The sequence below is a fragment of the Mizuhopecten yessoensis genome, unplaced genomic scaffold (assembly GCF_002113885.1).
Source record: "Mizuhopecten yessoensis strain PY_sf001 unplaced genomic scaffold, ASM211388v2 scaffold10209, whole genome shotgun sequence".
Classification (NCBI taxonomy): Eukaryota; Metazoa; Mollusca; class Bivalvia; order Pectinida; family Pectinidae; genus Mizuhopecten; species Mizuhopecten yessoensis.
This window is the reverse complement of record NW_018408433.1, coordinates 435,630-451,257: the sequence shown is the minus strand read 5'-3', so window position 1 is coordinate 451,257 and position 15,628 is coordinate 435,630. Positions and strand designations below refer to the sequence as shown.

The following is a 15,628-nucleotide window of genomic DNA, read 5'->3' as shown; positions in this document are numbered from 1 at the left end:
AACACACTTGAAACAGACACATTTTTTACATAACATAAATAATTTGACTGCATTAGGAAATGGATTATAAGTACACAGAGACGATGTGAAAAACAAGGATAAATGATGCAATTAGTACAGAAAATAATATGAAAATTCTTCATAATATTGTGTAAAGAGAAAAACAATTAGATTTCAATATGGCCGCCAAATTATAAAAACAAAAAATAATAAAAGCTCTGTTAACAATAGGATTATATTTTTCACCTTCCCGAAGTCGAAATTTCCTATACCATAGACCCAAATTAAAGAATAATTTACCTTAATTAGATTACTTTGAGTGTTATCACTCTTTCAGTTGGACGTTTTAAATTAAAAGCACTCAGCGCTCCGAATCATGAAATCACACGGATTGCAAATTAGGCTAAACAAAATAAATCAGGAAAACGTAAAAATAATGTTAATTTTCACTTTACTGTACTTCCTATTCCGGCTGCATAAACAAAAATACATTTGCTTCTTTTTTTACGTGTTGAACTAAATTGACATATTGAGAATGCAAATTGATTTAAACTTTATCCAGTAAACGAGGAAAGCAATATTCCCGAATTACAAATTGACATATTTTGAGTATTCATACAAGACAACAAGTCACGAAGGTACGTGACGCAGCAGCAATTCCTCAAATATCCGCCGACTTAGAAGTGTAACTTTATGTTAATTGGCCAATCCTAACGCAAGATTGTCCGACACTCAATTACTTTTTGTCAAATAATTATCTTGCTAGATAGTTTATGTAGGTGAAGAGGCTTTTAATAGAGAGATAATTTTAATTCCTTCAAAAGACGATATTGTACCATAAGAGAAGCTGTGGTATGTTTACCGAGTACAGCGTAACACTTTTAAATTGTGTCGGAGAAACCTAGTAAAACGCATAAACCTTATAACGGCATCCTCTGCAAACCACGCGTTATTTTCAGCACGTTGGTCTGTGATCCTGACCCAGTGTTGGAAAGAATAGTTAGCGTATCGACTTTTGTGCGCCAAACATGCATGTAACATTTTCTAATAAAGTTCTCTGATTCAAAGCTGAAACTACATGTAAGGGAATAACAGCTTATCTGACAAAAACAAACAAAATGTTCCAAACATATTCGTGGCTTTTATGGTATTTATAATAACATATCGGTTTGAAAATATGCATAAGCGATTCAGTAAGCTTAAAATTTTTTGCACTGGGCCTAGAAATTTTTCTATTATAAGTTGGATGGTCCCGGGTCGATAATATGCAACGTTATTGACTTTTAAATAAACCCGAGCACTCGATATTGTTATTTTGTTTTATTAATTCCGTTAAAATACTTATATCCTATATGCTTCTTCATACACTGAACTGTCAACAAATGGGGGGGGGATCTTTAGCAGAATAAATAGATTGGTGTTGTTTTTATATTGTCGCACATTGTCTTCACAGGTAAGTAACCCTAAATGTGAAAATCTTGGTTGAAGCGGTACACTCGATTAATTAAGCGTATCGTGATATTGTTATGAATAACGGTTTAAGTATCACAATATCTTACTAAAAACGAAAACTTTTCCTTATAAATAAACATAAATAATTTTGATGTCACGCTTGCCTTTTATTTTGTTTACATTGCAGAAATGGTTTACCTTATAACTCGAAAGAAGGAACTAGTTGACAAATTGGGCTACCATTAAAAGGTAGAAACAAAAGCGTTTTTATAAAACTGACTATATCAAATGAAACAAGAAACTCGACATATACAAACACCAGTAATCGACTGTAAATAATTTCTGCTAGACTACTGTCAAGATTAATTCAAACTGAAAACAAGTTGACTGATGAGCAACCATGGGGAAGTACGAGAAACTTAATTGATATCAGCGACGCAGAAAAATCACATCCCGTTATTGAAGAGTACACAGCTCATTTACGGTCATACAAGAATATATATTTCAAGATTCACTCTTTGAAGCTAACGTAGATCGCGTGAAAGAGATATGTAGCCTCGTTATTGATGACTGTCAAATTAGATCAGAAGGACGGGATGAATGTCAGCTTGAGTAATGAGGAAGATGACAAAAACTCGCCAGTAAGGATTATACGAGTCTGATGAGTCAGAAGAGGTTCTTTATAATAAACGGAAACCCGTAAAACAGTACGATTCGGTCAGGGGTTGTTTCCCCATTGTGAGAACTCCTTTATAGCGGTTTAGATGATTCTCGTTTCGAAAAAAGCTACACAGATATGTCCATTGTGCAATCAATAAAATATAGTCCAGTCGATTTCAATTGATACACTGTGATAGGTTTTTCGAATTAACTGGAAAACCTTAACACTGGTGCCCCTCCCTTTCCCCTCCCCTGCAATAACGGTTTTTATATTTACTTTTCATTCAGTGTCTACTACTTAAACCTATTGTTATCAACATAATTTATATTAAGAGGCGAAATTGATCTGCTGTCCTTATTGCAAAACTTCGGATTTCAATGTTTTCTTAAAATAAAACACAAGAGGTCCAAAGGGCCTGCATCGCTCACCTAGTATAAATCTCACACTTGTAACCTTAAAAGTGATCTAAAACTAAGCTACAGGCAAAACATCAGTATTTATGATTAAAAGTAATGTGTGCAGTCTAATTAACTCGATGCTAACATACCAATAATATTATCATAGCAATTTGATAATTATTTGATACAACAATTTGGGAATCAGCTAAGGTTAATCTTTCTTTCTATAAGAGAAAAAAAAATCTCATTTCCCTATAGCCAAAGATCATGCTTCTAGGCCTTAAAATTAATCAGAAGAAGTCGTTTAAAGCTTTTAACAAATATGACCCCTGTGACCTTGAATACAGGTCAAGGTTATTTCTTTTCGCAAACTTCGTCAGACATTAACCTAGGAACAAATCAGCCAAATAGCATGCTTCAGGGCCTTTCAGTTAATCAGCATGATATTTGGCTACTAAGTTTCAAAGATGAAGCCCGACAAATTTGCGAAAAGAAATAACCTTGACCCATATTCAAGATCATAGGGATCAAATTTGTTAAAACCTTTAAACGACTTTTTCTGATTAACTGAAAGGCCCTGAAGCATGCTATTTGGCTGATTTGTTCCTAGGTTAATGTCTGACGAAGTCTACACAACGAGTTCTTGGAGTTGGCAAGCTGATCATCCAATTAATAATTAGAATGTTATTCAATATATATATATGGTTATATACACCAATCAGCTACTTCCAGAAGAGCATCAATTAAAAACAATAAGTCATGTTATTGTCAATAAGAAAATTCATCGGAGCAAAAAAAGACATTTTGTTATAGCTAAGTACTCCCTTTCCTCTTAAAAAAAGTAGATATCTTATTATTTTTGTACATATTCAAGAATAAAAGCACAATTGTATATGTATACAATAACGTATGAAACCGATACTTATTATTCTGTACACATCAAATGGCACTTGTGGCACCAGACGACTAACGGGGGATATCCGAAGTGTGAAACGTTACGGGCTGTAACAGACAAACTCCGATACCGCTTAATGCCAATTTTTCGCACAATTAGCAATGACAAATAGGGCTCTTAAGAAAGAACGTCTCAGCGAACAGGAGACGGTCTTGGTGCTTAGACGTCGGAGTTGTTTCTCATACGTAATAGACATATACTGTTGTCATTACAATGGGACAAATGTCTCGTAGGTGTACGATTTAGTCCCATTCAATGTGTGAACTATGGAAAGAAGCTGATGTTTGTACTAAACGTGCTTTCATCATGTTGTGCCTAAGCGGCAGGCTCAGCTTATGTATAGCCTTATGTCTGTCTGAGCAAGGAATGCTTTCAATGTAGTGCAATTTTAATTAGGAACCCCTTTTCTAGGATTTGCTTATAAAATGTTGACAGCTATTTATTTATTTTTTTGCATCTGGAGACGATACAAAACAATGTATTTTAGAATACTTAGCTGAATATTTGTTTTAAATAATGCACTTCATTTTCAATTTTGGTACCTATCATATTCGATATCAATATTTAAATAGCATTTTCATCAGTTCTTAAACATTTTCAATATTTTTCTATATAAATAAGTTTTCTCAAAATTGTTTACTAGGTATGTTAAACAAGCGCATGGAAACAGACAAGAACTAGCAAACACCTGCGAGATGAACTTAAGACACAGAATTAAATGCTTCATCGATTTTGATCTGATTTACGGTGACTGTGCAGATTCCAGGAAACAATATCACTGCTGTACCCCAAAACAAGACGTAAGAGAATACATTAATACTAACGTATAGCTCCCTACTGATTCTCGTTTTACTTTTGAGTGCTATTTAGAGGACACTGGAGATAAGGAAAATTGATCTGCTGCCTCATTGCAATTCCTGAGATATTGTCGTTGTTCTTCTGTCTCTCGTCTTTTTTTCAGAGGCGTGTATCTTGGCACCTGTCTTTACATTAGAGGGCGTTAAACTCCTAGCAAATCAATAAATATACCAAATTACTGGTTTTGTTGATTTTTGACCAGACAAACGGCCTCTCGTCAAGTTTGGCGAGAGCGGAATAATGATAAGTTGGCAACGTATGAGGACGTCTAAGGAATTGCAACAATAAAACATTGTTGGTATTGTGTGTCCTAATATCTGATATTACATATATTATTAATAGGGCTCGACCGCCATCGGCGCCATTGGCGAAAGGTAAACATGATTGGCAATTTTAAACTGGCTTTTGTTTCAGTAACTGCTGACAATAGAAAACAAATGGCGGTAATTGTTTTCTAAAGCAATTGCTACAGTTAAACTTTTAGACCTCGACATCGCTGTGTACTAGGATGGGATGGCTGACTTAACTTCCGATGAACGCAAGGTCAGATATTGGACCTCTTTTGTGTTTTGTCAAAACGATATTCATCAACAACGTTTTGTAGTGTCCTTGGAATAGGTGGATCAAAATTATATCACATCTTAATAATATCAATCATATATTTAAACGTGAAATTCCTTCATTTCATCACCCCTGCAGGTTGGGGTTCGGGAAAAGAATACACCTGTTATTACCAATTGCATATAGCGTAGGAGGCGACAAATGAGGGGAACCCCCTGCAGAATTGGGGATTTGCTGGTGTCCTCTACACAGAAGCGACCAAAATAAATCTGCTTCGCCCATTGCAATATTTTGGATCTTTATCTTATTTTCTGCTTCTTACTACTCTTTATTTCCTAGCACCTTGCTTGGCAACACCTCACTTTTGGCTTGAATGTTAAGCGTTCCGCTCACGTGAGGAATGCTATGGGTTCTGTCCCCAAGCCGGGACATATCACAGTCCATAAAAATGGTAGATGTTATTCCCTGCTTAAAGTTCAGCATTAAGGGGAATGGTAACAACTGGTTCACCCGTTGTCAGTATAATGTGACCGGGCGGAATGCTGTGATTTGTGCCTTTGATATGGTATTTCAGTGAGACAGCACTATAAAGTCGGCATCCGATTCGCGCTATCACAAGTAGGCAAGCACACCAACATACTCTGTCTCCTACACGTCCTTAAATGCCCTTAGCTGTTAATAGGACGTTAAACAAAATTTAAACCAAACCAATCCTTAATTTCATATTTTCGTATGAAATTAATATACATATCGAGGGGTTAAGTCGAACAAAAGCAAAGGTTTACGTTGTTTCATTTGAATGACATAAAGAAAACGTATTGGAGCAAATCATTTCTATTTCCTTCAATATCGAGTTCTTTCATTGAGGAGTTTTTCTTAAGTTCTTAATTGTAGAAAACGAAAGGGGGAAAATTGACTGGTGATTAAAAAAATGTACTTCTAAATATGAATTATTTATCGTCGCTTTATTACACAGGAAACTTCAACGATATTGTATATTACAATCTAAGCGAGATTTTTCGAGAAATTGTTATCACTGTTATGAGTTTAAAACTCATATCAATTCGGCGTTATGTAATACTACGAACAAAATTGTTTGCGAAATTTGATTGATTTTCGATACTCTTATCAGAAAAAATTGCATGTATATTTCCAAAAGGAATATCAATTTTACATAACATATTCAATTACCATTTATGGTAATCGTTTACCGGTGATAATGTCCAGTCTCCGTATATTAAAAGCATTGTTAGTTTTATAACTCTGAAATTGGAATTTAAACAAGAATATATACATGAACGTTGTTTTTATTTAACATTAAATATCATTCTTGCTTAATAAACATTACTTTAAATTTCAGAATATTTCGATAGAAATATTATTTCTCTTTATAAACCACTGTGAGAATTTGCTATACAAGTTATATGTACTTTTATTTGGTTAAGTTAACTAGGATTGAACAACCGGGATTATAGGCCAACTTACCATTTTAACCAATATCCGGATGAGGCAACTTTGTATACGAAACTCCCTTTCACTATACCAGCACACACAATATCATATTTTGGCAAATGATTAACTGACTAATATATTCATTAACATTTCCGACGTATAATATGTTATCCATATTCATGCGTAGAAGCAATTTAGTTCATCTTAACAGGGAGTTGACCTTTGATGGCCAAAGTACATAGTGACATGTTAATGCGCGAACTATATGCACCATGCGATTCGTAATACCATGTTAAATATTAACCACAGATGCCGTCTTTTATCAATGAAAATGTAATCAGTGAAAAACATGCCAAAAACATATGACCCAGATGGCCAGTGCTCGAATCCTGGCATTTTTCCAAAGATTTTCGGGACGTCCCGAGACGCAGTTTCGCCCTACTGCCGTTTTTATAGGGTGGACAATAGTCACCGACTAAAGGTTAAATAACGTGTGGTTTGTGATCTACACATTGATTCCAATTTTATTCTGCCACTGTGATCTTATACAATTTGTTATAAGCGCTTTCATTCGGTAACATATGCAAAATATGAAAATAATATGAATTACGTGGATAAACGAAATATGATTTACCCTTGCCCCTCGTTAACAGAAGCAAAAAAAAATGGAACACTATTACAATTATCATGTAAGTCGTACTATTAAAAGTTAATGTCATTTAATGGCGGACCTCCATGTGTACAGTGCATGTACGCTAAGGTCGGTTTTTTGGTGTGTATGCCTCCTTGCGATAGTGGGACAAGAGAACGCTTACCTTAAAAGCCTAGGACACGGCCGCTACAGAGAATATCCTCGCTTTATTGTAACATCTTACTGTTAAATCGATATTTTTTTTAATTTATTGTTTTACAAAAGAAAGATTAATGGAAATTAAGTACATACTGTCAAATGACAATTGCGTAGCTTTGGTTTGATTTGATAAGGTTTACCATACTATTAATAGTTTTGATCACGCAAGGACGTGCCTCCATGTGTGTGAAATATGAGTGTATGTGTGTTGGGGGTGGTATGTTGGTGTATATGTCCCTCGTCATAGTGCTGAACTGATGCCCACTGCATAGCGCTACACCACTAAAATACCATTGAAAATACGCGAAATTTCATATAAAAATCAAAGGATGATAGATGTCAAGGCATTAATTGTTCATAGCGTTGTAAGGTTTGACGAGAATCGCACACTTTATCATTCTACTATGATTTAATGAAAGTCATCTTTCAACATAGGGTATATTGTGCTTCAAAGTATTTAAATGACGTAACAAAAAGAACGTCTTTGTCATTCAAATAATTTTAAATCGGGAAAAAATAGAATTGTCGAATTATTAAATAATCTATGTTGTTTAATAAATGGCGGAAAAATCTTCATGAAAATGCATTGCTTAATATCGTGACCTTTGTGATATTGCATCCAACACAACTCATCAAGACCAGTGTTTACTTCCCATAGGAGTTTTTGCTTGGTTAAGAGTCTACTTATGGTTCAACAAAGGTAATGAAATGGCAGTCACGACTGCCATTGATAATTACTGCTTACTCATTTATCAACCTGCATACGTTCCCATCAGTGGTTTTAATTGGTAATATCTGTTTAAGGTAAACACAAAAGGATTTCCTGACGAAATAAATCTAGATTTTCTTTTCTCAGGTTAATCTGGTATTTAATCAGTCTTGCATGGCAGTTTTTTAAATACAATAATAATGCACGTTTTCTGCGTTGTTGTTACCTTGGGATAACAATAAAACTGTCAAAAAGAAAAAGGTCAATCATACATTAATAAACTTCCAGTTTTTGGTAAAATTGTTGTCAAATTGTAGAAACTAAATAATTCATCTCTATCCTTTTGCATTATATTTTGTTTGAGAAATTGTTTAGCTGGAACGCCTTGGGAACTGCGGTTTTTATCGTCTCTTTTCGCTTAGATGGTATTGCAGAAAGCAGCAACAAAGGTAATTGTTTATTTATTTGCATCCACGCCGACCACTTCCCTGCCACACCTGTAAGCTATATTTGTAACTCAACCGGAAAATAATTGAATAGCAAATGTCATGTACCAAGAACAACAACACGATGCTGCCAATACCATAAGGAAAAGAAATTGGTCGCTGATTAGTACACGATATATATCCTAACCCTAAACGACAAATTTACCTAGATTGATTGATTTTTTGTATTTCAGCGGCAATTCATGTGGAAAGCAATTTACAACATTGCTATAAAAAATATCACCTTAAGAGATGTATGATGGATTCACTTTCCTAGAGTTACGGCCGAGTTGTGTAGGTCAAAACAGCTAATCACGGTAATAGACTGCAATTCATTTCGAGCTAGGATTCTGGCTAAATGACGCTATCATGTGTCTTTTATCGAAATTCCAGCGTTTACGTTGCTATATTGTGTTTTTACTTCTCTTGATTTAACGCTAACCATCCTGAACGGTGCACAAAATGCCTAGCAAGACAATCATTCATCCATAGCACATAATGTTGACTTTTAATAATTATGTATCTATGCTTTTTGTTAAGGTATGCAGTGGCGACTCACATGTTCATGTTGTTTTTCCTGTTATGTTGCAATTATCTTAGATGCCTGATGATGTCACCATATTGAAGAAATATGATAATGAATTGTGTTTTACAAAATATATCGGTGATAAACTTGTTGATTAGTGTATTGACAATGTGAGTCATGTTGTACCAAAAAAAATAAAAATAGACGTTTACAAAAACGAACATGTGCAAACATAAACCAAACGTTTGAAATGCTTAAAAGATGCACCAAAACAACATTAGTAGGCCAAATGGTTTAAAAAAGGTTTTATAAAAATGTGTAAAAATTGATTAAATGTAAATAATCATATTTTGAAATGTTACTTAAAAATCCTTAATTATCCGGAACACTCTAGTTACGTGCGAGACACTGAAATCATGAAAACGCCCATTAAAACTAACTGCAATGACTTGTTGACGGAAAACACAAATAAAAGTTCAATATAACTTGATACTTGTTAGCATGCTACAAATAATTAATGAAACTGCATGCATTTGTGCATGCATTCCGCTCGATTGATATTTTGTTTGAAATTCTAACTATTGCTATGCCTCTTTAACGTGCACTTTAACACAAGTCTTGATTACAAAACACAAATGAATGGTTTATCATCAATCATTAATATTTATTACGAAAAGTGACATATGTTCGTGTGCTAGGTCATAATTCACAAAAAACATCGTGTCAACTCTAATTGCAAGCTATGTAGTCGGAAATATCATTACACAACGCACGGGACTGATTGTTGATATTTTGAGCTCAACGTGAACAGTGTTTTAGTTCATCATTCATGCATGGTCTCGGTATCAAGAACTAATATAAACCTTAGTTCAAATATGCAATTTTATTATTATTTTATTCTAACTGAAAATGATATAATTAACTTGATATCCATTTCAAAACACGCACGTTTGTTGAAAAATACTACTTAATATTTCAATATAATTGTGTCCACCTTCAGGTCTTTTGTGTAGAAAACATAAGTACATTGTTTATCTTGAGATCTAAACGTACTTACAGGCATTGATCTCTGCTTTATGAAGAGCAATGCTTATTGTTCATCGTGATGAAAGAGTCATTGAGGTGGATATCTTTGTCTGCTGCAGACGAATCTTAATGAGAGGTTACCGTCCATCTGGGTAGTCATTTATGTCTCACTCAGAGGAAAACATATATCAGACGAGCTAATCATTCAGTACTGCTAAATAGTAACACAAAATAATTTCATCCTTGCTTTACATTGCGAAGGATTTTACACTGAACAAGTCCAAAACTGCGAAAATACACTAGGTACAAAAATGCATACTGTAAATCCTAATGTTTTTGTGAATGATGTTTTTGCTCTGTTCATTCGTACGGAACGCGAAACACTTTTAAAAACCAGCAATTATCATTGATTTTGCAAACTCAAATTCACGTTAGTACGTATTTTGTAGCACATAAGCGGAAACAAATATGCAAAAATGTTCAGATTGACATTAAATTAAAATGTATATGTGCAATTATCTAAATTTCTAATAGTTAAATGGTTAATCAATGTTAAAAAAAGCAATTTACAGTAAATGAAATCATTTTAAAAAACGAATTGATCTAAACCGAGTTAATTGATTTTAAATGAAATGAAGTGATTTACGGAAACACTATGATTAAAAGTACATTAAGTAACTGAAGCAAGCTCGGTCACCTAAATTAAATTTGAGAATGTATAGTGAATAACATTATTAAGTCAAATTTTAAAATGAGATGAAGTTAAATATAGCAAAATAATTGGTTTACAGTAAATCCAATTATGTAAAGTAAATTTCGGTAATACACAGTACAAGATATTTCCAGACAATAATTCAAAACGTCCTATGCACGTATTACTACTTTTAATTATGTATACTGTGTGACCTTGCTAATGTAATATACACTTAGAGACAAGTTACCGGTCAAATTAGTCCTGATATCAGTTTATACAGATCATATCGGTTGATTTTCACAACCGATTGCTTTCATATCAATTTGATTCTAGCAGTTTTTTCGATTGGCCAGAATGTCGAAATACCTAGAACACAGATTATCCAGGTTTCATGATAATCACAATAGTTTAGTTCATACGCGTTTGACGAGAAGTTTGCTTAAAACTAGTTCATTCCAGGACCTCTTACACGGGAACATATCATCTAACTCAAGTGTCATTGTTCTGACACTACTTTCACCAGAGGTGTCTAGGGAGACATCAATGATCAAAATAAATAGAAAACTGACAGCGAAGAAAAGACAGATGTTATAATAATGACAGAAGATCGATGTTATTAGCTTCATTGTCCTACAGACGAGAACACAACAGAAAACATCCATTACTGCAGTGGCCCACGCATTGGTCGCCTCACATGATCATCATGTAGTTGAATACGTTAGAACTTTCAGATTTGTATGACCAAACATACATGGTGTAGTGTAAACAAAGTTCTAAAGCACCTTACAACCAGGCCCATTCGGCATTTTGCCTTTCTCGGTTGTTCTGCACCTCATTCGAATGTCCTTCAGTTTCGTTCTTTGTCTCATTTATTAAAATTAAATTACTAACCCCGCATCAATGTCAAATGTATCATAGCGGTAATAACTCGTAATGCTAATATACTGCAGAATGTCAAATGTATCATAGCGGTAATAACTCGTAAGGCTAATTTACTTTAGAGTACACTGTCCATACCTCAGAAGCAGCACATTACATTATTATTACTAGATTCTTAAAGGCCCAGCAATACTGAAGACGTCTTCAGGGCTAATAAAAGGCCGACAAAACATGATAAGGTAGCGACCTGAAACAAACGAAAGGGTAAAAGATAAATGTCGACTTGAAAAGTACAGACCAAAAGTTATCATGCAGTTAAGAGTTGTAGCGGCAGTTGTTTCGAAAAGAGATTTATCGTCAAGAAATTACTGAGTTGATTGAAGGTCAATGTAATCTACAAGCAGGTGCTTGACATATTACCGGAAGCACCACGTGATATCCACAGATTACATGCAAAAGAAAGATAATCCCTTGTGCTGGTTTTAAAAACCATTATGAAATACTCAACAGTTTGAAAGGTTATCACAACACTCATTACATTGCAATTGGATATCTATATATATCTACAGTAGTGATACCATACAACACAATCAACATTTGCTATTTCAATTAATCCCATCTTCCTATGTAGAGTTAATGCTTAAATGTGGCTAGAACTCTCTGGAAATACTACGATTTGAATGACATAGTTCGGGTGGATATGCTGCACAAATATCATTATCTTAGTTAGCATATGTTGTACACAATTATTTGATTTGTGTTACAGATAGAGAACACGAACGCGAACGCGAAAACAAACACATGAATACATTCAGTGATCACTTTCATAGTACTTATACTTTCGATACTACGAGAGTCAACACTTGGATATAAGTGTAACGATGTGTCGTTGATCCAATGTACCTGACGTAAATATCCATGTATTTGCTACGGTGACATCTAGAATAGAACATAGTCCATAATCCATCATGTTCTTGGTGCACATGTCAATACGAGCGAAAAATGGTAACCTTCTGGTGCCAAGTCGTATACTGTCTTAAAGTGGATTTTGGATGTCTCTTAGAACATTTGACGGGTTTTGAAAAAGATTGGTACCGTTCTGCATAATGGATACATTGTGGTATCATGTACAATTTGAAACCCCTCCCCTTGTCGTAACGCAACTAATACAAATTCCTAGAGGTGGCGGGAGACTAATCATACATGAACCGTAAGAAACACATAACCCCCAGCGAAAATCTGGTTCCGCTTCTGGTCTTTTATACCTAGAAATGTTGCCACCCTTTGGTTTTTGTATCTCATCTAGACCCTGCAGGTAGGGCGTAAGAATTGTACCTGCTGCCCCCAATTGCATGATCGTAAGAGGCGACTAAATTTGGGTCTCCTTTCTAAATAACTTTCTTCTTCCTAATGTCTCCCTTGACAATGCCTCACTTTTGGCCATTTGTTGAGCGTTCGCCCCTGTGAGGAAGGCTTTGGGTTCTGTCCCCTGGCCGAGACATACCAAAGTCTTTAAAAATGGTAGTTTATACTCCTGCTTAACGCTCAGCAAATTAGGAGTGGGACGACTGGTTCGCCCGTTGTCAGTATAATGTGACCGGGTGGGGCGTCCTGCTGGGTGTCTTCGGCAGTATGTTTCAGTGAGGTACCACTATAAAGTCGGCATCAGTTCCGCGCTATCACAAGGAGACAAACACGAACATATCGCAGCCTCCCAAAATACACACACATACACTACACGCATGCATCTTGCACCCAGGGGAGGCCGTCCTTAAATGACCTTAGCTGTTAATAGGACGTTAAACAAAATCAAACAAACAAACAAATGTATCTCATCTGTTCATGCTTGATTGTTTGTAGGCACGTTGGTCTATTGATAGGACGCCTGGCTCGTGACCGAAGGGATGCGGGTTCGAGTCACGACAAGGCTCTGTGTGTATCTTTGAACAAGATACTTTACTCCGCTTGTTCCAGTCTACTTAGCTGTCAATGAGTACGTGGTTGGGCAGTCCTAAAATTGTTGAATGCTAGCTGTTAGCGCCGAAATAGCAGCTCCGGCTGTATGCTCCTCCAGGGAGTTGAGAAAGATATTGGCTGGTTGCAAAGGCCCTAATTAAATAATTTAATAATTTGTGAACCGCTTTGAGACGACCTACGAACTCAAATACGAACCTACGAATGTAAGTACTTATTATCATTCACCTATCAATTCCATTTATTTCCTGTTATTGACTTTTTATTTTTCATTGTTATTTTCTGTTTTTATCCTGATAGATGTTTTGTAGTTTAGTTCATGCTCTTTTTAATATTTACGTTATGTTATCAGCATCTATGTCTTATAGGATATTTTCGTGTTAACTGACCGTTAATAATGGGACCAACCGATGGTTGTTCACTATGTGCAAATAATGTTTCTATTTGAAATATGTTAAGATGATATTGACAATAGCAAGTAATAGAACAAGTTGACTGTCCCAAAGAGGAAATAATCAAATACTGGAATCGTTTTAAAAACAGTCATCAGGGAAATTGAGTATCGATTTTAGTATCAAATTATGTGTTTTACATCCATGCATGTTGATAACGTACATACGTATTTAGGTAACAAGGATGAGAGTAGGGCGAGGTAAAATAGATAAACAATAGGTTTATCAACCTACCAAATCTCACTGCAATAAACAACTTTAAACTGATTTAAAATTAGAGTAAGTATATCATAAAATCAACACATGTTCGAGAGGGGCTGTCTTATTCGCCGCTAGCGGTGGTCTAGGAGTAAGGTCAGCAAGAGAGAGAAACATTTTCTCTAAGCTTTCAATCCTGCGAGGAGCCCCTAGCCATCTGTAAGGATGACTGAAAAAACGTTAACCATTCTGCCAAACCTGTAAATTCTGGATTGGGTAGGAAGTAATAGAAGATCTCACCCAGTGGAGCTGAGATAGATATATATCAACCCGATAGGATAGAATTTCTAGTTGCCAAATAGTTGATGCGTCAACATGACATGTTTATGGTTGGGGTCAGTGTATTGTTACTGTGACGTCAGACAATTGTCATGACTGGGGGAACCCGTCGTCTCAATCCTAGGGTGAGACTAAGATAATTTTCCGCTAAATTGAAAGTGTGACACCGAAATCTCCTCCGCGATGGTTGGATATTTCTCTGTTACATCCTCAAGGTTTGAGATGATTATTTTTCTCTCGTCGAATCATTTCAGCCACAACTCCACTGATAGGAGTATGGCTGTTGTAATCGAATATCATGAATATCATCATTTTCTTTCATATGACGTTGCAGTTTCCTTTCATTTTTATGACGTCACAATTTAGTGAATGCTATCAGTACGAGGTTTTCTTCCACTAGGTGAATACAAGCTATCTTTTCCGGCTAAAATGAAAGACACACTTATTTAGAATGGAGGTGAGGATTTCGCTTACCCTGGATATGGGTATAAATACTGTTGTCTGGTATTGTATATCCTTGTTCCATCCCAGGTTCCATCGTTGTGAAGTAAGGATTCGGCATATTGAATTATTGATATCAAAACACCAATAAACAAAACACAACTATTAATAGAGAAACATATCTGATATATTGTCTTTCTGTTCAACTACGAAACCATGTCTTTTAAATACATTTGAAGTCTTATAAAATCAAAGTTCCACACATATTTAATAACTAGCCCGAGTTATCGATAATTTCATATTTCTCTTCTAGTGTACAAACATGATTGTTGACTATTGCGTTACACAATGCACTTTTAAATATACAACTTATTACGATCCTGTGCTGTTCTTCAGCAGCTTTCATTCTTAAATAAAATGTGATGTTTGTAGCTAAATTCCTACCTAAACAAAATAGTCATTATGACGAACAACACACACAGCTTACATAGTTTGTTTGTTCCTTTATATTCCGTTACTCTTAGTTTTTTGGGGGTTTTTTTCACATTTTTCAGTTATTTGGAGAAAAAGTGAATATATTACTATTTCGGGAAATATGTTGAGCTCTATTCAATTACTGATTATTTAAAAACAAAATTGTTTTGGGGGATTTTCCTATATGTAGTTTGAGTTTCATATATACTAAAAAACGGTTTTCAAAGAGCGGAAATTCTTTCCT

At 35.1% G+C, this 15,628-nt stretch overlaps 1 protein-coding gene across 2 annotated transcripts in view; it reads right to left on the bottom strand.

Annotated features, from left to right (window-relative positions):
- Positions 1 to 15,628, bottom strand: part of LOC110459755 (cardioacceleratory peptide receptor-like) — a 130,007-nt gene that overhangs the window by 63,882 nt on the left and 50,497 nt on the right. The window lies entirely within an intron of this gene.